Source organism: Hyla sarda, unplaced genomic scaffold (assembly GCF_029499605.1).
Source record: "Hyla sarda isolate aHylSar1 unplaced genomic scaffold, aHylSar1.hap1 scaffold_142, whole genome shotgun sequence".
NCBI lineage: Eukaryota > Metazoa > Chordata > Amphibia > Anura > Hylidae > Hyla > Hyla sarda.
The window spans coordinates 402591-426723 of NW_026608050.1; the positions used below are offsets into that span (position 1 = coordinate 402591).

The following is a 24133-nucleotide window of genomic DNA, read 5'->3' on the forward strand; positions in this document are numbered from 1 at the left end:
TTTAGAGTTAATTGGGATAAGAGTGAGTATAAGGTTTTTGGAAGGATGTATGAAGTAGAGGATGTAGGGGTGAAATGTGTAGACGGAGCGATTAAGGTGTTGGGAGTTAAATTTGATGAGAGGCTGGATGGAAGAGAAAGTTGGGAAGAGGTTGGTGTTAGAATAAAAAGGAAGTTGGATTTTTGGAGTATGAGAGAGTTGTCAATGATTGGTAAGATTGTGGTGATCAAGAGTGTGATATTGCCGATCCTGTTGTATGTGGCTTTGGTGTTTCCACCAGGTTATATGACACTGAGAAAGTTGAATAGGATTTTGTTTGTATTTTTCTGGGGGTCGAAAGTGGAGAAGGTGAGAAGAGAGAATGTGATGAAAGAGTGTAGGAATGGAGGAATGAATTTTCCTAATGTTGAAGTGTATCTGGGGATTAATCTATTGTTTGCTGTGAGGAGAAGTATGGGAGAGCAGTGGAAATTTGCATGTATGATGAGGTTTCTAGGAGGGGGTGTGTTATGCAGATTAGGGTGGATGGAGAGAGATCTGAGAAAGCCGTATGCTTTGGTGAGTCCTGGTTGGTATGGGTTTGTTGAGGTGTTCATGAGAAAGTTTGGTTTGATAGGTGTGAGACAGGATGTGTTAAAGGAGAAGAAGAGTATGGTGAAGTGTATTAGGGAGAAGGAAGTTCAGTGTAATATTAATATGGTGAGAGGACAGAATGTGAGTAAAGTGTGGAAGAGTTTGCAGACAGATGGTATGACTAATAGACAGAGAGAGATTGTATGGCAGAGTTTGCATGGTGCATTGCCAGTAAGAGAGGTACAGAAGAGTCGGGGGATTGGAAGGAGTGAGAGATGTCCGAGAGAGGGTTGTGGAGGGAATGAGAGTATTATGCATTTGTTTTGGAATTGTGATAGAGCGCAAGAAGTGTGGAAGGGAATTGGTCCGTTGGCCAAAGAATTGATGGGGGTAAGAAAGTGGTCTTTTGAAGTGATTATGTTTGGTCTGGCGGTGGTAGGTGGGAGGAAGGAGAGAATGTTATATGTGTTGTTAGCGATAATTAAGGAGGTATTGTGGGATGTTAGGAATTTGTATATATTTAAGAAGAAGGATGTGTCGGTTGAAGAGTGTATGAGAATGATATTAGATAGATTGCATACTGTATATTTGTGGGATAAGAAGAGATTTGGAGAGGATGATGCGGAGGGGACTTGGAAGTTTTTAAAATGGAGACACGTGGTGAGGGTTTGAGGGTGGTGTGTTGTTATGCTATGTACTTTGTTTTTGGGTGTATTTTGTTATATGTTGATAAAGTAACCTAATGATGAGTTTGATGAATTGTGACTAAGTTCAGTAAATCTGAGAGGCAAACGTGAAGTAAACCTGAACGATTAAGTTTTAATTCAAACCTGAAGGTTTTAAAAAAAAAAAAAAAAAAAAAATCTGTTCTTATCAGTTTAATATCTGATACGTCCCCTATCTGGGGACCATATATTAAATGGATTTTTGAGAACGGGGGCCGATTTCGAAGCTTGCTTCCGTCGCCCTATGCATTGACCCGATATGGCAGTATCTTCGGGTACAGTGCACCACCCCCTTACAGGGTTAAAAAGAAAGATTCCTACTTTCATTGCTACCTGCTTGCTGGCTAGCCAGCTAGCCAGCCCTGTGGGCCTTGCTGCTGCTGCAGCCAAAAAACAAAAGGTGGTGCTGCTGCTGCTTCTGCTGCTTCTGCTTCTGCTTGTGTCTGGCCCCTGTTGGAGCGTCCAGGCACAGGACTTCTGCTGCTGCTGACTAAATGGCCTCCTTAATTGGATCATTTGAGTAGCCAGCACACCTGTGCAGGTAGGGCATGACATGATAGGCAGCTGCCTTGATAGCGGGTGGGTGCTGAATGTTCCTAATTGACAAAATAAGATTAATGCTTATGAAGAAATATAAAATCTCATCCCTTCCCCAATATCGCGCCACACCCCTACCCCTTAATTCCCTGGTTGAACTTGATGGACATATGTCTTTTTTCGACCGTACTAACTATGTAACTATGTAACATAACATGGGGGGGGGGGGTCTCCTGGCTGTTCACACAGGTGTGTCATTGCTGTACATTGACCATGCATTGCTTCTGTGGTATTGCAAAGGCAAAGACAAATGCTTCCAGCCATCCATTGCACTAATGGATTGGTCATCAGCTGGCTGTCTATGTCCCGCATCAATATAGACCAAAGTACAGAGGGTTAGGCTATGCTATTGTGCACCTACCTGATGCATCAGAAGGTGCGAGGCCCTTGCTAAATTCTGTGCACAGACTTTGAGATCTATGCTTTAGACTGTATCTAAACCTGCTCCAACATGGACTGACATTCTGGCCTACTTTCAGCCGATGCGACTTGTCTGTCGCTGAACAGTCGCTTTTTATGTATTCAGCACCTATGTATAATGTTGTAAAAATGCTCTAGAAGCTAAAGTCGCAGAAATGTCACACATATTTGGCCTGCAACTTTCTGTGCGACAAATTCAGACAGGAAAAATCAGTATAAATCCTTAGAAAATTATCCCCCAGTGTCTCCATCTGCTGGCGGTATTGAATAAGCATTGCTGCACTGATGGGGTATGCATTAGACGAAAAAAAAGAAGAAAAAGAAGAATAATACGCCCAGAAAAGAGGCGAAAAGGAGAAAAACGTAAAAAAACGTGAAAAAAAAGTAAGAGGAAGAGAAGGGAAAAAAAGGTGGAAATGGGTTTAAAAGTGATTTCGGCGGAGAAATATATATATATATATATATATATATATATATATATATATATGCGCACACACACACATAGATATAAACGTATTCTCCGTTGAGATATTGCAGCCGCTGCTGTGTCCAGGCCCAGGAGCCTTAGCACTGTGCTGTGATGTCACTCAATACCACTGACATCACTAGGTGTAAACAACATCTCTCCTTTGCTGTGTATGTGACTATGGAGCTGTTTGGTGATGTCGTCTATTACGGCCTTCATAGAAGCAACAGGAGATTGTTGCATCCATCTTGAACCCTCAGAACTACAGTGCTATGATGTCACTCACTTCCACAGGCCTTGCAGAGTGTAAACAACAACAACCCAGCTTTGTTGTGTATGTAACCATAGGGATTTGTGATGTCACCTAGAACCTTCACAGCAGCGACAGCTTTATGAGGAGCATCAGCACTGCTCTGCCTGAGCAGAACCATCACCGCCATAGGTTGTCAAATAACCCGGATTTAACCCACACAGGTAAGTCCAATGGGGTGCAGGCATGTCCTCTATGCTTACAGCTTCCCGTGGGTGTTGGTTTGATACCGTTTGGGGACAGCCAAGGAGGCATCTGCAGGCAACAAAGGTAGGTGTGTGCTTGTGTGTGTGTTTCCTATGCAGATCCTAAGCCCAGTGTCACATGCAAGTAGGAGGAGTAAGAAGGGTTCCTGGCAAATCCGGGTTATGGATTGCATTTAAAAAGGCCCCGTGGGAGTGCAATGGGCCCCTGTCTTGCTGCTTAGCAATAATGGTATGGGTTTAGGTTCTGCTGTGTGTACTGGTGGTTGACTGCCCCCCAGCCCAGAGTGTGCATGGAAAATTGTCTGGCAGCCTCCCTGACAGCAAGCAGTGATAGTGCCCATGAAGGGGACCTTGTTGGGCCCGCCCCTTTCACGGTTATCGCTTCTCGGCCTTTTGGCTAAGATCAAGTGTAGTATCTGTTCTTATCAGTTTAATATCTGATATGTCCCCTATCTGGGGACCATATATTAAATGGATTTTTGAGAACGGGGGCCGATTTCGAAGCTTGCTTCCGTCGCCCTATGCATTGACCCGATATGGCAGTATCTTCGGGTACAGTGCACCACCCCCTTACAGGGTTAAAAAGAAAGATTCCTACTTTCATTGCTACCTGCTTGCTGGCTAGCCAGCTAGCCAGCCCTGTGGGCCTTGCTGCTGCTGCAGCCAAAAAACAAAAGGTGGTGCTGCTGCTGCTTCTGCTGCTTCTGCTTCTGCTTGTGTCTGGCCCCTGTTGGAGCGTCCAGGCACAGGACTTCTGCTGCTGCTGACTAAATGGCCTCCTTAATTGGATCATTTGAGTAGCCAGCACACCTGTGCAGGTAGGGCATGACATGATAGGCAGCTGCCTTGATAGCGGGTGGGTGCTGAATGTTCCTAATTGACAAAATAAGATTAATGCTTATGAAGAAATATAAAATCTCATCCCTTCCCCAATATCGCGCCACACCCCTACCCCTTAATTCCCTGGTTGAACTTGATGGACATATGTCTTTTTTCGACCGTACTAACAATGTAACTATGTAACATAACATGGGGGGGGGGGGTCTCCTGGCTGTTCACACAGGTGTGTCATTGCTGTACATTGACCATGCATTGCTTCTGTGGTATTGCAAAGGCAAAGACAAATGCTTCCAGCCATCCATTGCACTAATGGATTGGTCATCAGCTGGCTGTCTATGTCCCGCATCAATATAGACCAAAGTACAGAGGGTTAGGCTATGCTATTGTGCACCTACCTGATGCATCAGAAGGTGCGAGGCCCTTGCTAAATTCTGTGCACAGACTTTGAGATCTATGCTTTAGACTGTATCTAAACCTGCTCCAACATGGACTGACATTCTGGCCTACTTTCAGCCGATGCGACTTGTCTGTCGCTGAACAGTCGCTTTTTATGTATTCAGCACCTATGTATAATGTTGTAAAAATGCTCTAGAAGCTAAAGTCGCAGAAATGTCACACATATTTGGCCTGCAACTTTCTGTGCGACAAATTCAGACAGGAAAAATCAGTATAAATCCTTAGAAAATTATCCCCCAGTGTCTCCATCTGCTGGCGGTATTGAATAAGCATTGCTGCACTGATGGGGTATGCATTAGACGAAAAAAAAGAAGAAAAAGAAGAATAATACGCCCAGAAAAGAGGCGAAAAGGAGAAAAACGTAAAAAAACGTGAAAAAAAAGTAAGAGGAAGAGAAGGGAAAAAAAGGTGGAAATGGGTTTAAAAGTGATTTCGGCGGAGAAATATATATATATATATATATATATATATATATATATATATATGCGCACACACACACATAGATATAAACGTATTCTCCGTTGAGATATTGCAGCCGCTGCTGTGTCCAGGCCCAGGAGCCTTAGCACTGTGCTGTGATGTCACTCAATACCACTGACATCACTAGGTGTAAACAACATCTCTCCTTTGCTGTGTATGTGACTATGGAGCTGTTTGGTGATGTCGTCTATTACGGCCTTCATAGAAGCAACAGGAGATTGTTGCATCCATCTTGAACCCTCAGAACTACAGTGCTATGATGTCACTCACTTCCACAGGCCTTGCAGAGTGTAAACAACAACAACCCAGCTTTGTTGTGTATGTAACCATAGGGATTTGTGATGTCACCTAGAACCTTCACAGCAGCGACAGCTTTATGAGGAGCATCAGCACTGCTCTGCCTGAGCAGAACCATCACCGCCATAGGTTGTCAAATAACCCGGATTTAACCCACACAGGTAAGTCCAATGGGGTGCAGGCATGTCCTCTATGCTTACAGCTTCCCGTGGGTGTTGGTTTGATACCGTTTGGGGACAGCCAAGGAGGCATCTGCAGGCAACAAAGGTAGGTGTGTGCTTGTGTGTGTGTTTCCTATGCAGATCCTAAGCCCAGTGTCACATGCAAGTAGGAGGAGTAAGAAGGGTTCCTGGCAAATCCGGGTTATGGATTGCATTTAAAAAGGCCCCGTGGGAGTGCAATGGGCCCCTGTCTTGCTGCTTAGCAATAATGGTATGGGTTTAGGTTCTGCTGTGTGTACTGGTGGTTGACTGCCCCCCAGCCCAGAGTGTGCATGGAAAATTGTCTGGCAGCCTCCCTGACAGCAAGCAGTGATAGTGCCCATGAAGGGGACCTTGTTGGGCCCGCCCCTTTCACGGTTATCGCTTCTCGGCCTTTTGGCTAAGATCAAGTGTAGTATCTGTTCTTATCAGTTTAATATCTGATACGTCCCCTATCTGGGGACCATATATTAAATGGATTTTTGAGAACGGGGGCCGATTTCGAAGCTTGCTTCCGTCGCCCTATGCATTGACCCGATATGGCAGTATCTTCGGGTACAGTGCACCACCCCCTTACAGGGTTAAAAAGAAAGATTCCTACTTTCATTGCTACCTGCTTGCTGGCTAGCCAGCTAGCCAGCCCTGTGGGCCTTGCTGCTGCTGCAGCCAAAAAACAAAAGGTGGTGCTGCTGCTGCTTCTGCTTCTGCTTGTGTCTGGCCCCTGTTGGAGCGTCCAGGCACAGGACTTCTGCTGCTGCTGACTAAATGGCCTCCTTAATTGGATCATTTGAGTAGCCAGCACACCTGTGCAGGTAGGGCATGACATGATAGGCAGCTGCCTTGATAGCGGGTGGGTGCTGAATGTTCCTAATTGACAAAATAAGATTAATGCTTATGAAGAAATATAAAATCTCATCCCTTCCCCAATATCGCGCCACACCCCTACCCCTTAATTCCCTGGTTGAACTTGATGGACATATGTCTTTTTTCGACCGTACTAACTATGTAACTATGTAACATAACATGGGGGGGGGGTCTCCTGGCTGTTCACACAGGTGTGTCATTGCTGTACATTGACCATGCATTGCTTCTGTGGTATTGCAAAGGCAAAGACAAATGCTTCCAGCCATCCATTGCACTAATGGATTGGTCATCAGCTGGCTGTCTATGTCCCGCATCAATATAGACCAAAGTACAGAGGGTTAGGCTATGCTATTGTGCACCTACCTGATGCATCAGAAGGTGCGAGGCCCTTGCTAAATTCTGTGCACAGACTTTGAGATCTATGCTTTAGACTGTATCTAAACCTGCTCCAACATGGACTGACATTCTGGCCTACTTTCAGCCGATGCGACTTGTCTGTCGCTGAACAGTCGCTTTTTATGTATTCAGCACCTATGTATAATGTTGTAAAAATGCTCTAGAAGCTAAAGTCGCAGAAATGTCACACATATTTGGCCTGCAACTTTCTGTGCGACAAATTCAGACAGGAAAAATCAGTATAAATCCTTAGAAAATTATCCCCCAGTGTCTCCATCTGCTGGCGGTATTGAATAAGCATTGCTGCACTGATGGGGTATGCATTAGACGAAAAAAAAGAAGAAAAAGAAGAATAATACGCCCAGAAAAGAGGCGAAAAGGAGAAAAACGTAAAAAAACGTGAAAAAAAAGTAAGAGGAAGAGAAGGGAAAAAAAGGTGGAAATGGGTTTAAAAGTGATTTCGGCGGAGAAATATATATATATATATATATATATATATATATATATATATATGCGCACACACACACATAGATATAAACGTATTCTCCGTTGAGATATTGCAGCCGCTGCTGTGTCCAGGCCCAGGAGCCTTAGCACTGTGCTGTGATGTCACTCAATACCACTGACATCACTAGGTGTAAACAACATCTCTCCTTTGCTGTGTATGTGACTATGGAGCTGTTTGGTGATGTCGTCTATTACGGCCTTCATAGAAGCAACAGGAGATTGTTGCATCCATCTTGAACCCTCAGAACTACAGTGCTATGATGTCACTCACTTCCACAGGCCTTGCAGAGTGTAAACAACAACAACCCAGCTTTGTTGTGTATGTAACCATAGGGATTTGTGATGTCACCTAGAACCTTCACAGCAGCGACAGCTTTATGAGGAGCATCAGCACTGCTCTGCCTGAGCAGAACCATCACCGCCATAGGTTGTCAAATAACCCGGATTTAACCCACACAGGTAAGTCCAATGGGGTGCAGGCATGTCCTCTATGCTTACAGCTTCCCGTGGGTGTTGGTTTGATACCGTTTGGGGACAGCCAAGGAGGCATCTGCAGGCAACAAAGGTAGGTGTGTGCTTGTGTGTGTGTTTCCTATGCAGATCCTAAGCCCAGTGTCACATGCAAGTAGGAGGAGTAAGAAGGGTTCCTGGCAAATCCGGGTTATGGATTGCATTTAAAAAGGCCCCGTGGGAGTGCAATGGGCCCCTGTCTTGCTGCTTAGCAATAATGGTATGGGTTTAGGTTCTGCTGTGTGTACTGGTGGTTGACTGCCCCCCAGCCCAGAGTGTGCATGGAAAATTGTCTGGCAGCCTCCCTGACAGCAAGCAGTGATAGTGCCCATGAAGGGGACCTTGTTGGGCCCGCCCCTTTCACGGTTATCGCTTCTCGGCCTTTTGGCTAAGATCAAGTGTAGTACCTGGCAGGGGAGATACCATGATCGCTACGGTCTGAAGAACTCCAAGCATTGTGGTAGAGATTTTGCGTAGTACGATTGCAGTACTTTTCGTTCTTATTAGAACCGCATTTCTCTAGAGCATACCACCTGAAGATCGTCTCCTGCCTGCCTCGGAACATCTGAAGAAGGAGAAGATCTTGAAGACTGCAGCTCCGGAAGAAGCCGACGAAGAACCTGGAAGAAGGGAATCGGCGGTGAATTCCGGAACAGCGGCGAAGAGGAAGGCGGCGCAGAATCTTTTCGAAGAAACTCGCTGCCTCTGGAGAAGGATTTGCATAGCTCCTCCCACCGGGACCGGATCTGCATAGCTCCTCCCACCCGGGAAAGAAGACTTTGCGAAGCCTCTCTCCACAAGCAAGCAAGGAAGCGGAAAAGAGCCTGCTGGAAGAAGCCATGGCCTCAACCAGCAAGTCCACCCAGGAGGCTGCAGGGCAAGGCCTGGAGGTCCAGCCCCAACCACAGCAAGCTTCAACCTCCACCACGGCAAGGCAGAAGGGCGGCAGAATTCCTAACCTGGAAGCTCCAACCCTGGAGCCCTGGATGAGGCAGACTGTTGCCTTGAAGCTCAAGCCCGTGGACGGAAGGGTGCCGGACATGTCCCACGACGTGTTCTGCAAGAAGATGCTGGCGGATCAAGGCTTCCCCACGGCTGACACCCTGGGAATAGCAACCTTCTTTTCGGGAATCTTCTACATCACCTTTGCCACCATTGGGACCTGTAGAAGATACTGGGAGGTGGTGAAAGCGGCGAGTCCCGAATCCCCTTTCTCTCGCTTTGTGGGCAACTGCCTCATTCAAAGAGAGGAGAGGCGGGTGACGGTCTCAATGCGGAACCCACACACCCCAGGCACGGACATCTCGACCTTCCTGAAGCGCTTCTGCACCGTGGTGAGGGAGCCCACCCGCATCCTGAACTCACTCGGATACTGGACCTGCAAGTGGTCTGTGGTCGTCAGACTCAACAAGAACCCTGCTTCTCCAGACGGACTACAGCACCTGCCAACGACATTTTCCTTGGGCAACTCCACAGGACTTATCTTCTACCCGGACATGCCGCAGACCTGCAGGAGATGTGGCAAGATGGGCCACGAGGGCAAGGACTGTACGGAGGATGCCTGCAGGTATTGCCGTGTGACAGGTCACACGACCAAGGACTGCCCCAAGAGCAAGACCTGCAACCTCTGCGGACTGGCAGCCCACAGCTACAAGGACTGCCCCCAGAGGGAGAGAACATGGGCATCTGTGGCAGCGAGAGCACCGAAGCCAGCCCCAGCTCCGGAGCCAACACCACGGATGGCCAAGCCGACCAAGGAGGGTAAGAAGGCGAAAGCCACCACCCCTGCCCCGTCCCGCCCCTCCCCTGCCCCTCCCGCCCCATCCCCTGCCCCTCCCGCCCCATCCCCTGCCCCTCCCGCCCCATCTCCTGCCCCTTCCCGCCCCACCCCTGCCCCATCCCGTCCCACCCCTGCCCCATCCCGTCCCACCCCTGCCCCATCCCGTCCCACCCCTGCCCCATCCCGTCCCACCCCTGCCCCTCCTACCCCATCCCGTCCCACCCCTGCCCCTCCTACCCCTCCTACCCCATCCCGTCCCACCCCTGCCCCTCCTGCCCCATCCCGCCCCACCCCTGCCCCCCGTACCCCACCCCGGCCCCCCCCTGCCCCGTCCTCCCCTGCCCGGCCCACCCCTGCCCCGTCCTCCCCTGCCCGGGCACTCTCTCCTGCCCCCCGCCCCACCCAGCCTCCTTTCTCTCCTGGCCCAGCAGCACCTAACCCCCCTCCAGCTGCTGGTGCCCGCCCTTCGGAGGACTTTCCTGTGCTTCCTCCCCCAGGTACCATACAGAGGAAGAGGAAAGGAAGGGACAACGTATCAGAAGAGTCCCACAAAAGAAAGATAATCGAGACCTGCGAGACCCCTCAAGCTTCAGATGAGGAGGAGGAGATGGAGCAGGTCTGCGAGAGCCTTGAAGCTTCAGAAGGAGAGGAGGTGATGGAGCAGGCCCAAGTGGAGCAGGTCCAAGCAGAGCCAGTCCAAGCTCAATCTATGGAGGAGCTGCTGCAGGACCCAGAGGTTAAGAAAATCCTGGACACTCCGTCCAACACGGTCTACGACGAGTTCTTGGAAGGGCGCTACGAGAAGCCACAGGAGCCGACAGGCGCCAGAGAAGAGGACCCGTCCGACCAGACTGGTAACTAGTATCAGAACTAACCTCTCTTTTTATTCCCATGGCTGATCTCAACATCTTCTGCATTAATGTGAGGAGTATTAGAGCTTGGTTTAGATTTCAGACTGTTCTTACGTTCTTAGATTCCCAGAGGTGTGATGTTTACATGTTGCAGGAATGTGCTTTGTCTGCTTCTAGGTCTTACAACCATCTGGCCAGGCAGTGGCCTCACGGCCCTTCCTACTGGTCTGGTGGGGGCGACAATAGGTCTGCGGGGGTGGCCATCCTGATCAGGGGAGGTAACTTTGCACTTGATTCCGTCCGGGAGCTCGTCTGTGGCAGACTTCTTGTCGCAGACGGTTCCTGGGCGGGTGAGCCCGTGCGGCTCATCAACGTGTATGCCTCCCCTGAGAGGGATGTCCGACTGGAGGTTCTCCAGGCCCTGCGGGCTGAACTCGCCACCACTAGAGCAGTAGTGTTGGGTGGTGACTTCAACTGCCCCATTGAGGTGGACGGGCGCAGTTCTGGCACATCCGCCAACCTGGACGTGACGTCTAAACTGCTGATTGAGATGGTGACGGAGGCATCCTTGCAGGACGTTGTCGGGTCCATCGGGAACGGCTCCGTAAACTATACGTGGAGCCGCCCCGATGGCTCGCTCCGTTCTCGGATAGACTTCATCTTCACTTCGAGAGCAGTCAGAAAGGTGTCGTACTCTATGGTCCCCTGCTTCTTCTCTGACCACAGGGCCATTCGATTCCGGGGGACTCTGGGCCATGGATTCCCACCTGGCCCGGGCTCCTGGAAGTTGAATTGTGCCCTGTTGGAGCAGAGGGAGGTCATGGAGGAACTTAGGGATGCTTACCTTGTATGGCGAAATGACAAATGTCTGTTCAAGTGCATCAGCGATTGGTGGGAATATGTTAAAGTCGAATTCCGTTGTTTCTTTCAGGCAAAAGGCAGACAACAGGCGTGTGCGAAGAAGTGGGACTTGAGGAAACTGCAGCGCGAGCTGCGGTCCCTGCAGGACCTGCTCCAGTGTGGCTGGGACGTCAGGGAGGAGCTGGAGGAGACCAAAAAGAGCTTGAAAAGGCACTTTGAGGAGGAATCAAAGCGAATCGTCTTTCGTTCCAAGGTGGAGAACCTGGAGAAGGGTGAGAAATGTAACTCTTTCTTTTTCAGGAAGCTCCATGCCGGCCACACGCCCCTGACTGAGCTACGAGATGAGACCGGACACATGAGGAGCGGCAAGGAGGAAGTGATGGGGGTCGTCCACGACTTCTACAGCAACCTCTACGCCCCCAAGTCATCCGACTCCGAAGCCGCCGAGAGGTTCCTGTCAGGTGTCACTAACGTTGTTGATCCCGCAGGTGCGGCGGCTATGGACGATCCCTTGACGGTGGGGGAGCTGCTCTCTGCCGCTAAATCCTTTAAGCCCGGCAGGACCCCGGGCAGTGACGGTCTCCCGGCCGAGCTCTACGTAGCGCTGGGTGACCTGATCTGTCCGGACCTGTTGGAGGTGTACGAGGAGGTGGTGGTGGGGGGCAGAATGCCCCCGTCGTTGAGGGAAGGGATGATCACGATCTTGTATAAGCGGAAGGGGGAGAGATGTGACCTGAAAAACTGGCGTCCCATCTCTCTCCTGAACGTGGACTACAAGATCCTCGCCAAGGTGCTGGCCAACAGGCTGAAACCTGTCATGGGGCAGATCGTCCATCCGGACCAGACCTGCAGCATTCCTGGCCGCAGGATTGCCGACAGCCTTGCCCTTGTGAGAGACACGGTCCATTACATCCAGGACCGCGGGGGCCGCGCCGCCCTGGTCAGCTTAGATCAGGAGAAGGCGTTCGACCGTGTCTCCCACGCATTCATGGACAGGGTTTTGCGCAGGCTGGGCCTGGGGAAGATGTTTTGCTCTTTTGTTAACGTTATGTATTTTGACATTTACAGTACGGTGTTGGTGAACGGCTGGAAGACTGACCCCTTTCCTATTCTTTCAGGGGTTAGACAAGGCTGCCCTCTTTCACCTCTCCTTTTTGTTTGTGTTATAGAGCTCTTCGCTGAGACTATCCGGCAGAATGGAGAGATCAGAGGGATCACCGCACCAGGACCAGATCGCCACGAGGTCAAGTGCTCGCTCTACATGGACGACGTGACCGTCTTCTGCGCTGACCAGCGTTCGGTGACTGCACTCGTCCAGACCTGCGAGGACTTCGGCAGAGCTTCGGGGGCAAAAGTCAACTGCGGGAAGTCGGAGGCCATGCTCTTCGGGGAGTGGCACCTGGCTTCTTCCGCCCCCTTCCCCTTTACTATTAAGCCGGACTTCATTCAAATTCTTGGAGTCTGGTTCGGGAAGGAAGGAGCGGCCCTTAAGTCTTGGCAAGACCGACTAGGAAGGATAAACTCGAAGATCGGACTGTGGAGCTCCAGAAAGCTCACGATGGAAGGCAAGGCACTTGTCCTGCGGAGTGAAGTTTTGCCTGTGCTCCAATATACCGCACAGGCCTGGCCTCCCCATACCACCGTTTGCAAGGCCATCACCCGGACAGTGTTTGGCTTCGTCTGGGGCAAAATGGACAGAGTCAAGAGGACCGTGATGTACAAGGAACCCCGCAAGGGTGGGAAGGGAATACCCGACATCCCCGCTCTGCTGAGGGCCTCCTTTGCATGTGTCACGGTGCAGCGGACTCTTGTTGAAAAGACTGGCTCAGCGGGCAGGTCCATGTCTCGCTTGCTTCTCATGCCCCTCTGGAGACAGCTGGGCTGGGACAAGTGGGACAGCTCCATCCCTTACAACTGGAACACTCCCTGGTTCTATGGGGATGTTGTCCGGTTTGTGAGGGAGCACCAGCTGGAAGGACTGAAACCCGACCTATGGAAGCCGAAGACAATCCACAAGCTCATCCGAGCTAAGGACTTGACCGAGCTGGTTCCGGGACTCCCCGCAGCCACTGCAGAGACAGTTTGGAACAATGTGGCCTCAAAGCGGCTTACCAATGGACACAAGGACTTGTCGTGGATGGCCGTCATGGGAGGTCTCTCTCTCAGGTCATTCATGCATGCCCGCAACCTGTGCAAGACCCGGTACTGCCCCCGTTGCCCCTACGTGGAGGAAACATCTTTCCACGTGTTTTGGCAGTGCCCCTTTGCACAGGGTCTGTTGGACGCCCTAGAACAGGAACTCAGAGACTCAGTGCCCAGGAGCTGCCTATCGTACCATTCGGTGCTTTACGGCCTGTTCCCTGGGACCCACGACGTGGAGGCCATCCAGGAGGCCTGGCGCCTTATGAACTGTTTTAAGGACGCAGTGTGGCTTGCCAGGAACCGCCTCGTGATCAACAGGGAAAACATGTCCGTCCGGGACTGCCGCAGGTTCATCAAGAACCTGCTTAGAGACTATTTCATCTTGGACAGCTCGGCCGTTGATGAGGAAGAAGAGGAGTGAAGACCCCTCTCCTCCTCCCATGTCTCCCTGAAGATACAGCCCAACAGTTTGGCCCTGTGATCCGCCCCCTCCCTACCCCCACATAGTCGCCCACACCCCTACCCCGATCACAGATTGTATTATTTGGTTTTTGTTTGATCTCTTGTGCTTTTCTATTGCAGGATTGAGCTGAATGTTAGAGTAGCATGGTGTGCGATGTATAGCTTAGGGAACCTTTGCTGTGTATTGTACTATCATGCTTTGTGTGACTGTAATTTATTGTACGACTTGTAATGACTGAACGGTAAATAAAGCTCTTTCAATCAAAAAAAAAAAAAAATCTGTTCTTATCAGTTTAATATCTGATACGTCCCCTATCTGGGGACCATATATTAAATGGATTTTTGAGAACGGGGGCCGATTTCGAAGCTTGCTTCCGTCGCCCTATGCATTGACCCGATATGGCAGTATCTTCGGGTACAGTGCACCACCCCCTTACAGGGTTAAAAAGAAAGATTCCTACTTTCATTGCTACCTGCTTGCTGGCTAGCCAGCTAGCCAGCCCTGTGGGCCTTGCTGCTGCTGCAGCCAAAAAACAAAAGGTGGTGCTGCTGCTGCTTCTGCTGCTTCTGCTTCTGCTTGTGTCTGGCCCCTGTTGGAGCGTCCAGGCACAGGACTTCTGCTGCTGCTGACTAAATGGCCTCCTTAATTGGATCATTTGAGTAGCCAGCACACCTGTGCAGGTAGGGCATGACATGATAGGCAGCTGCCTTGATAGCGGGTGGGTGCTGAATGTTCCTAATTGACAAAATAAGATTAATGCTTATGAAGAAATATAAAATCTCATCCCTTCCCCAATATCGCGCCACACCCCTACCCCTTAATTCCCTGGTTGAACTTGATGGACATATGTCTTTTTTCGACCGTACTAACTATGTAACTATGTAACATAACATGGGGGGGGGGGGTCTCCTGGCTGTTCACACAGGTGTGTCATTGCTGTACATTGACCATGCATTGCTTCTGTGGTATTGCAAAGGCAAAGACAAATGCTTCCAGCCATCCATTGCACTAATGGATTGGTCATCAGCTGGCTGTCTATGTCCCGCATCAATATAGACCAAAGTACAGAGGGTTAGGCTATGCTATTGTGCACCTACCTGATGCATCAGAAGGTGCGAGGCCCTTGCTAAATTCTGTGCACAGACTTTGAGATCTATGCTTTAGACTGTATCTAAATCTGCTCCAACATGGACTGACATTCTGGCCTACTTTCAGCCGATGCGACTTGTCTGTCGCTGAACAGTCGCTTTTTATGTATTCAGCACCTATGTATAATGTTGTAAAAATGCTCTAGAAGCTAAAGTCGCAGAAATGTCACACATATTTGGCCTGCAACTTTCTGTGCGACAAATTCAGACAGGAAAAATCAGTATAAATCCTTAGAAAATTATCCCCCAGTGTCTCCATCTGCTGGCGGTATTGAATAAGCATTGCTGCACTGATGGGGTATGCATTAGACGAAAAAAAAGAAGAAAAAGAAGAATAATACGCCCAGAAAAGAGGCGAAAAGGAGAAAAACGTAAAAAAACGTGAAAAAAAAGTAAGAGGAAGAGAAGGGAAAAAAAGGTGGAAATGGGTTTAAAAGTGATTTCGGCGGAGAAATATATATATATATATATATATATATATATATATATATATATATGCGCACACACACACATAGATATAAACGTATTCTCCGTTGAGATATTGCAGCCGCTGCTGTGTCCAGGCCCAGGAGCCTTAGCACTGTGCTGTGATGTCACTCAATACCACTGACATCACTAGGTGTAAACAACATCTCTCCTTTGCTGTGTATGTGACTATGGAGCTGTTTGGTGATGTCGTCTATTACGGCCTTCATAGAAGCAACAGGAGATTGTTGCATCCATCTTGAACCCTCAGAACTACAGTGCTATGATGTCACTCACTTCCACAGGCCTTGCAGAGTGTAAACAACAACAACCCAGCTTTGTTGTGTATGTAACCATAGGGATTTGTGATGTCACCTAGAACCTTCACAGCAGCGACAGCTTTATGAGGAGCATCAGCACTGCTCTGCCTGAGCAGAACCATCACCGCCATAGGTTGTCAAATAACCCGGATTTAACCCACACAGGTAAGTCCAATGGGGTGCAGGCATGTCCTCTATGCTTACAGCTTCCCGTGGGTGTTGGTTTGATACCGTTTGGGGACAGCCAAGGAGGCATCTGCAGGCAACAAAGGTAGGTGTGTGCTTGTGTGTGTGTTTCCTATGCAGATCCTAAGCCCAGTGTCACATGCAAGTAGGAGGAGTAAGAAGGGTTCCTGGCAAATCCGGGTTATGGATTGCATTTAAAAAGGCCCCGTGGGAGTGCAACCCCTGTCTTGCTGCTTAGCAATAATGGTATGGGTTTAGGTTCTGCTGTGTGTACTGGTGGTTGACTGCCCCCCAGCCCAGAGTGTGCATGGAAAATTGTCTGGCAGCCTCCCTGACAGCAAGCAGTGATAGTGCCCATGAAGGGGACCTTGTTGGGCCCGCCCCTTTCACGGTTATCGCTTCTCGGCCTTTTGGCTAAGATCAAGTGTAGTATCTGTTCTTATCAGTTTAATATCTGATACGTCCCCTATCTGGGGACCATATATTAAATGGATTTTTGAGAACGGGGGCCGATTTCGAAGCTTGCTTCCGTCGCCCTATGCATTGACCCGATATGGCAGTATCTTCGGGTACAGTGCACCACCCCCTTACAGGGTTAAAAAGAAAGATTCCTACTTTCATTGCTACCTGCTTGCTGGCTAGCCAGCTAGCCAGCCCTGTGGGCCTTGCTGCTGCTGCAGCCAAAAAACAAAAGGTGGTGCTGCTGCTGCTTCTGCTGCTTCTGCTTCTGCTTGTGTCTGGCCCCTGTTGGAGCGTCCAGGCACAGGACTTCTGCTGCTGCTGACTAAATGGCCTCCTTAATTGGATCATTTGAGTAGCCAGCACACCTGTGCAGGTAGGGCATGACATGATAGGCAGCTGCCTTGATAGCGGGTGGGTGCTGAACGTTCCTAATTGACAAAATAAGATTAATGCTTATGAAGAAATATAAAATCTCATCCCTTCCCCAATATCGCGCCACACCCCTACCCCTTAATTCCCTGGTTGAACTTGATGGACATATGTCTTTTTTCGACCGTACTAACTATGTAACTATGTAACATAACATGGGGGGGGGGGGTCTCCTGGCTGTTCACACAGGTGTGTCATTGCTGTACATTGACCATGCATTGCTTCTGTGGTATTGCAAAGGCAAAGACAAATGCTTCCAGCCATCCATTGCACTAATGGATTGGTCATCAGCTGGCTGTCTATGTCCCGCATCAATATAGACCAAAGTACAGAGGGTTAGGCTATGCTATTGTGCACCTACCTGATGCATCAGAAGGTGCGAGGCCCTTGCTAAATTCTGTGCACAGACTTTGAGATCTATGCTTTAGACTGTATCTAAACCTGCTCCAACATGGACTGACATTCTGGCCTACTTTCAGCCGATGCGACTTGTCTGTCGCTGAACAGTCGCTTTTTATGTATTCAGCACCTATGTATAATGTTGTAAAAATGCTCTAGAAGCTAAAGTCGCAGAAATGTCACACATATTTGGCCTGCAACTTTCTGTGCGACAAATTCAGACAGGAAAAATCAGTATAAATCCTTAGAAAATTATCCCCCAGTGTCTCCATCTGCTGGCGGTATTGAATAAGCATTGCTGCACTGATGGGGTATGCATTAGACGAAAAAAAAGAAGAAAAAGAAGAATAATACGCCCAGAAAAGAGGCGAAAAGGAGAAAAACGTAAAAAAACGTGAAAAAAAAGTAAGAGGAAGAGAAGGGAAAAAAAGGTGGAAATGGGTTTAAAAGTGATTTCGGCGGAGAAATATATATATATATATATATATATATATATATATATATATATATATATATATATGCGCACACACACACATAGATATAAACGTATTCTCCGTTGAGATATTGCAGCCGCTGCTGTGTCCAGGCCCAGGAGCCTTAGCACTGTGCTGTGATGTCACTCAATACCACTGACATCACTAGGTGTAAACAACATCTCTCCTTTGCTGTGTATGTGACTATGGAGCTGTTTGGTGATGTCGTCTATTACGGCCTTCATAGAAGCAACAGGAGATTGTTGCATCCATCTTGAACCCTCAGAACTACAGTGCTATGATGTCACTCACTTCCACAGGCCTTGCAGAGTGTAAACAACAACAACCCAGCTTTGTTGTGTATGTAACCATAGGGATTTGTGATGTCACCTAGAACCTTCACAGCAGCGACAGCTTTATGAGGAGCATCAGCACTGCTCTGCCTGAGCAGAACCATCACCGCCATAGGTTGTCAAATAACCCGGATTTAACCCACACAGGTAAGTCCAATGGGGTGCAGGCATGTCCTCTATGCTTACAGCTTCCCGTGGGTGTTGGTTTGATACCGTTTGGGGACAGCCAAGGAGGCATCTGCAGGCAACAAAGGTAGGTGTGTGCTTGTGTGTGTGTTTCCTATGCAGATCCTAAGCCCAGTGTCACATGCAAGTAGGAGGAGTAAGAAGGGTTCCTGGCAAATCCGGGTTATGGATTGCATTTAAAAAGGCCCCGTGGGAGTGCAATGGGCCCCTGTCTTGCTGCTTAGCAATAATGGTATGGGTTTAGGTTCTGCTGTGTGTACTGGTGGTTGACTGCCCCCCAGCCCAGAGTGTGCATGGAAAATTGTCTGGCAGCCTCCCTGACAGCAAGCAGTGATAGTGCCCATGAAGGGGACCTTGTTGGGCCCGCCCCTTTCACGGTTATCGCTTCTCGGCCTTTTGGCTAAGATCAAGTGTAGTATCTGTTCTTATCAGTTTAATATCTGATACGTCCCCTATCTGGGGACCATATATTAAATGGATTTTTGAGAACGGGGGCCGATTTCGAAGCTTGCTTCCGTCGCCCTATGCATTGACCCGATATGGCAGTATCTTCGGGTACAGTGCACCACCCCCTTACAGGGTTAAAAAGAAAGATTCCTACTTTCATTGCTACCTGCTTGCTGGCTAGCCAGCTAGCCAGCCCTGTGGGCCTTGCTGCTGCTGCAGCCAAAAAACAAAAGGTGGTGCTGCTGCTGCTTCTGCTGCTTCTGCTTCTGCTTGTGTCTGGCCCCTGTTGGAGCGTCCAGGCACAGGACTTCTGCTGCTGCTGACTAAATGGCCTCCTTAATTGGATCATTTGAGTAGCCAGCACACCTGTGCAGGTAGGGCATGACATGATAGGCAGCTGCCTTGATAGCGGGTGGGTGCTGAATGTTCCTAATTGACAAAATAAGATTAATGCTTATGAAGAAATATAAAATCTCATCCCTTCCCCAATATCGCGCCACACCCCTACCCCTTAATTCCCTGGTTGAACTTGATGGACATATGTCTTTTTTCGACCGTACTAACTATGTAACTATGTAACATAACATGGGGGGGGGGGGTCTCCTGGCTGTTCACACAGGTGTGTCATTGCTGTACATTGACCATGCATTGCTTCTGTGGTATTGCAAAGGCAAAGACAAATGCTTCCAGCCATCCATTGCACTAATGGATTGGTCATCAGCTGGCTGTCTATGTCCCGCATCAATATAGACCAAAGTACAGAGGGTTAGGCTATGCTATTGTGCACCTACCTGATGCATCAGAAGGTGCGAGGCCCTTGCTAAATTCTGTGCACAGACTTTGAGATCTATGCTTTAGACTGTATCTAAACCTGCTCCAACATGGACTGACATTCTGGCCTACTTTCAGCCGATGCGACTTGTCTGTCGCTGAACAGTCGCTTTTTATGTATTCAGCACCTATGTATAATGTTGTAAAAATGCTCTAGAAGCTAAAGTCGCAGAAATGTCACACATATTTGGCCTGCAACTTTCTGTGCGACAAATTCAGACAGGAAAAATCAGTATAAATCCTTAGAAAATTATCCCCCAGTGTCTCCATCTGCTGGCGGTATTGAATAAGCATTGCTGCACTGATGGGGTATGCATTAGACGAAAAAAAAGAAGAAAAAGAAGAATAATACGCCCAGAAAAGAGGCGAAAAGGAGAAAAACGTAAAAAAACGTGAAAAAAAAGTAAGAGGAAGAGAAGGGAAAAAAAGGTGGAAATGGGTTTAAAAGTGATTTCGGCGGAGAAATATATATATATATATATATATATATATATATATATATATATGCGCACACACACACATAGATATAAACGTATTCTCCGTTGAGATATTGCAGCCGCTGCTGTGTCCAGGCCCAGGAGCCTTAGCACTGTGCTGTGATGTCACTCAATACCACTGACATCACTAGGTGTAAACAACATCTCTCCTTTGCTGTGTATGTGACTATGGAGCTGTTTGGTGATGTCGTCTATTACGGCCTTCATAGAAGCAACAGGAGATTGTTGCATCCATCTTGAACCCTCAGAACTACAGTGCTATGATGTCACTCACTTCCACAGGCCTTGCAGAGTGTAAACAACAACAACCCAGCTTTGTTGTGTATGTAACCATAGGGATTTGTGATGTCACCTAGAACCTTCACAGCAGCGACAGCTTTATGAGGAGCATCAGCACTGCTCTGCCTGAGCAGAACCATCACCGCCATAGGTTGTCAAATAACCCGGATTTAACCCACACAGGTAAGTCCAATGGGGTGCAGGCATGTCCTCTATGCTTACAGCTTCCCGTGGGTGTTGGTTTGATACCGTTTGGGGACAGCCAAGGAGGCATCTGCAGGCAACAAAGGTAGGTGTGTGCTTGTGTGTGTGTTTCCTATGCAGATCCTAAGCCCAGTGTCACATGCAAGTAGGAGGAGTAAGAAGGGTTCCTGGCAAATCCGGGTTATGGATTGCATTTAAAAAGGCCCCGTGGGAGTGCAATGGGCCCCTGTCTTGCTGCTTAGCAATAATGGTATGGGTTTAGGTTCTGCTGTGTGTACTGGTGGTTGACTGCCCCCCAGCCCAGAGTGTGCATGGAAAATTGTCTGGCAGCCTCCCTGACAGCAAGCAGTGATAGTGCCCATGAAGGGGACCTTGTTGGGCCCGCCCCTTTCACGGTTATCGCTTCTCGGCCTTTTGGCTAAGATCAAGTGTAGTATCTGTTCTTATCAGTTTAATATCTGATACGTCCCCTATCTGGGGACCATATATTAAATGGATTTTTGAGAACGGGGGCCGATTTCGAAGCTTGCTTCCGTCGCCCTATGCATTGACCCGATATGGCAGTATCTTCGGGTACAGTGCACCACCCCCTTACAGGGTTAAAAAGAAAGATTCCTACTTTCATTGCTACCTGCTTGCTGGCTAGCCAGCTAGCCAGCCCTGTGGGCCTTGCTGCTGCTGCAGCCAAAAAACAAAAGGTGGTGCTGCTGCTGCTTCTGCTGCTTCTGCTTCTGCTTGTGTCTGGCCCCTGTTGGAGCGTCCAGGCACAGGACTTCTGCTGCTGCTGACTAAATGGCCTCCTTAATTGGATCATTTGAGTAGCCAGCACACCTGTGCAGGTAGGGCATGACATGATAGGCAGCTGCCTTGATAGCGGGTGGGTGCTGAATGTTCCTAATTGACAAAATAAGATTAATGCTTATGAAGAAATATAAAATCTCATCCCTTCCCCAATATCGCGCCACACCCCTACCCCTTAATTCCCTGGTTGAACTTGATGGACATATGTCTTTTTTCGACCGTACTAACTATGTAACTATGTAACATAACATGGGGGGGGGGGGGGTCTCCTGGCTGTTCACACAGGTGTGTCATTGCTGTACATTGACCATGCATTGCTTCTGTGGTATTGCAAAGGCAAAGACAAATGCTTCCAGCCATCCATTGCACTAATGGATTGGTCATCAGCTGGCTGTCTATGTCCCGCATCAATATAGACCAAAGTACAGAGGGTTAGGCTATGCTATTGTGCACCTACCTGATGCATCAGAAGGTGCGAGGCCCTTGCTAAATTCTGTGCACAGACTTTGAGATCTATGCTTTAGACTGTATCTAAACCTGCTCCAACATGGACTGACATTCTGGCCTACTTTCAGCCGATGCGACTTGTCTGTCGCTGAACAGTCGCTTTTTATGTATTCAGCACCTATGTATAATGTTGTAAAAATGCTCTAGAAGCTAAAGTCGCAGAAATGTCACACATATTTGGCCTGCAACTTTCTGTGCGACAAATTCAGACAGGAAAAATCAGTATAAATCCTTAGAAAATTATCCCCCAGTGTCTCCATCTGCTGGCGGTATTGAATAAGCATTGCTGCACTGATGGGGTATGCATTAGACGAAAAAAAAGAAGAAAAAGAAGAATAATACGCCCAGAAAAGAGGCGAAAAGGAGAAAAACGTAAAAAAACGTGAAAAAAAAGTAAGAGGAAGAGAAGGGAAAAAAAGGTGGAAATGGGTTTAAAAGTGATTTCGGCGGAGAAATATATATATATATATATATATATATATATATATATATATATATATATGCGCACACACACACATAGATATAAACGTATTCTCCGTTGAGATATTGCAGCCGCTGCTGTGTCCAGGCCCAGGAGCCTTAGCACTGTGCTGTGATGTCACTCAATACCACTGACATCACTAGGTGTAAACAACATCTCTCCTTTGCTGTGTATGTGACTATGGAGCTGTTTGGTGATGTCGTCTATTACGGCCTTCATAGAAGCAACAGGAGATTGTTGCATCCATCTTGAACCCTCAGAACTACAGTGCTATGATGTCACTCACTTCCACAGGCCTTGCAGAGTGTAAACAACAACAACCCAGCTTTGTTGTGTATGTAACCATAGGGATTTGTGATGTCACCTAGAACCTTCACAGCAGCGACAGCTTTATGAGGAGCATCAGCACTGCTCTGCCTGAGCAGAACCATCACCGCCATAGGTTGTCAAATAACCCGGATTTAACCCACACAGGTAAGTCCAATGGGGTGCAGGCATGTCCTCTATGCTTACAGCTTCCCGTGGGTGTTGGTTTGATACCGTTTGGGGACAGCCAAGGAGGCATCTGCAGGCAACAAAGGTAGGTGTGTGCTTGTGTGTGTGTTTCCTATGCAGATCCTAAGCCCAGTGTCACATGCAAGTAGGAGGAGTAAGAAGGGTTCCTGGCAAATCCGGGTTATGGATTGCATTTAAAAAGGCCCCGTGGGAGTGCAATGGGCCCCTGTCTTGCTGCTTAGCAATAATGGTATGGGTTTAGGTTCTGCTGTGTGTACTGGTGGTTGACTGCCCCCCAGCCCAGAGTGTGCATGGAAAATTGTCTGGCAGCCTCCCTGACAGCAAGCAGTGATAGTGCCCATGAAGGGGACCTTGTTGGGCCCGCCCCTTTCACGGTTATCGCTTCTCGGCCTTTTGGCTAAGATCAAGTGTAGTATCTGTTCTTATCAGTTTAATATCTGATACGTCCCCTATCTGGGGACCATATATTAAATGGATTTTTGAGAACGGGGGCCGATTTCGAAGCTTGCTTCCGTCGCCCTATGCATTGACCTGATATGGCAGTATCTTCGGGTACAGTGCACCACCCCCTTACAGGGTTAAAAAGAAAGATTCCTACTTTCATTGCTACCTGCTTGCTGGCTAGCCAGCTAGCCAGCCCTGTGGGCCTTGCTGCTGCTGCAGCCAAAAAACAAAAGGTGGTGCTGCTGCTGCTTCTGCTGCTTCTGCTTCTGCTTGTGTCTGGCCCCTGTTGGAGCGTCCAGGCACAGGACTTCTGCTGCTGCTGACTAAATGGCCTCCTTAATTGGATCATTTGAGTAGCCAGCACACCTGTGCAGGTAGGGCATGACATGATAGGCAGCTGCCTTGATAGCGGGTGGGTGCTGAATGTTCCTAATTGACAAAATAAGATTAATGCTTATGAAGAAATATAAAATCTCATCCCTTCCCCAATATCGCGCCACACCCCTACCCCTTAATTCCCTGGTTGAACTTGATGGACATATGTCTTTTTTCGACCGTACTAACTATGTAACTATGTAACATAACATGGGGGGGGGGGGGTCTCCTGGCTGTTCACACAGGTGTGTCATTGCTGTACATTGACCATGCATTGCTTCTGTGGTATTGCAAAGGCAAAGACAAATGCTTCCAGCCATCCATTGCACTAATGGATTGGTCATCAGCTGGCTGTCTATGTCCCGCATCAATATAGACCAAAGTAC

General features: G+C 48.5%; 8 non-coding genes and 1 pseudogene across 8 annotated transcripts; all 9 read left to right on the forward strand.

Moving 5' to 3' along the window:
* The first annotated feature begins 1405 nt into the window (after positions 1-1405).
* Positions 1406-1589, forward strand: LOC130307256 (U2 spliceosomal RNA). The gene has a single exon (XR_008856458.1). It is a non-coding gene; the product is annotated as a U2 spliceosomal RNA (small nuclear RNA).
* Positions 1590-3674: 2085 nt separating this feature from the next.
* On the forward strand, positions 3675-3865 carry LOC130307300 (U2 spliceosomal RNA). Its single transcript, XR_008856490.1, has one exon. It is a non-coding gene; the product is annotated as a U2 spliceosomal RNA (small nuclear RNA).
* Positions 3866-5950: 2085 nt separating this feature from the next.
* On the forward strand, positions 5951-6141 carry LOC130307169 (U2 spliceosomal RNA). Its single transcript, XR_008856380.1, has one exon. It is a non-coding gene; the product is annotated as a U2 spliceosomal RNA (small nuclear RNA).
* Positions 6142-8215: 2074 nt separating this feature from the next.
* On the forward strand, positions 8216-8362 carry LOC130307266 (U2 spliceosomal RNA; annotated as a pseudogene).
* Positions 8363-14191: 5829 nt separating this feature from the next.
* Positions 14192-14374, forward strand: LOC130307242 (U2 spliceosomal RNA). The gene has a single exon (XR_008856451.1). It is a non-coding gene; the product is annotated as a U2 spliceosomal RNA (small nuclear RNA).
* A 2083-nt stretch (positions 14375-16457) lies between these two features.
* LOC130307170 (U2 spliceosomal RNA) lies at positions 16458-16648 on the forward strand. The gene has a single exon (XR_008856381.1). It is a non-coding gene; the product is annotated as a U2 spliceosomal RNA (small nuclear RNA).
* A 2097-nt stretch (positions 16649-18745) lies between these two features.
* LOC130307171 (U2 spliceosomal RNA) lies at positions 18746-18936 on the forward strand. The gene has a single exon (XR_008856382.1). It is a non-coding gene; the product is annotated as a U2 spliceosomal RNA (small nuclear RNA).
* Positions 18937-21021: 2085 nt separating this feature from the next.
* Positions 21022-21212, forward strand: LOC130307172 (U2 spliceosomal RNA). Its single transcript, XR_008856383.1, has one exon. It is a non-coding gene; the product is annotated as a U2 spliceosomal RNA (small nuclear RNA).
* Positions 21213-23305: 2093 nt separating this feature from the next.
* On the forward strand, positions 23306-23496 carry LOC130307225 (U2 spliceosomal RNA). Its single transcript, XR_008856434.1, has one exon. It is a non-coding gene; the product is annotated as a U2 spliceosomal RNA (small nuclear RNA).
* Positions 23497-24133: the final 637 nt, after the last annotated feature.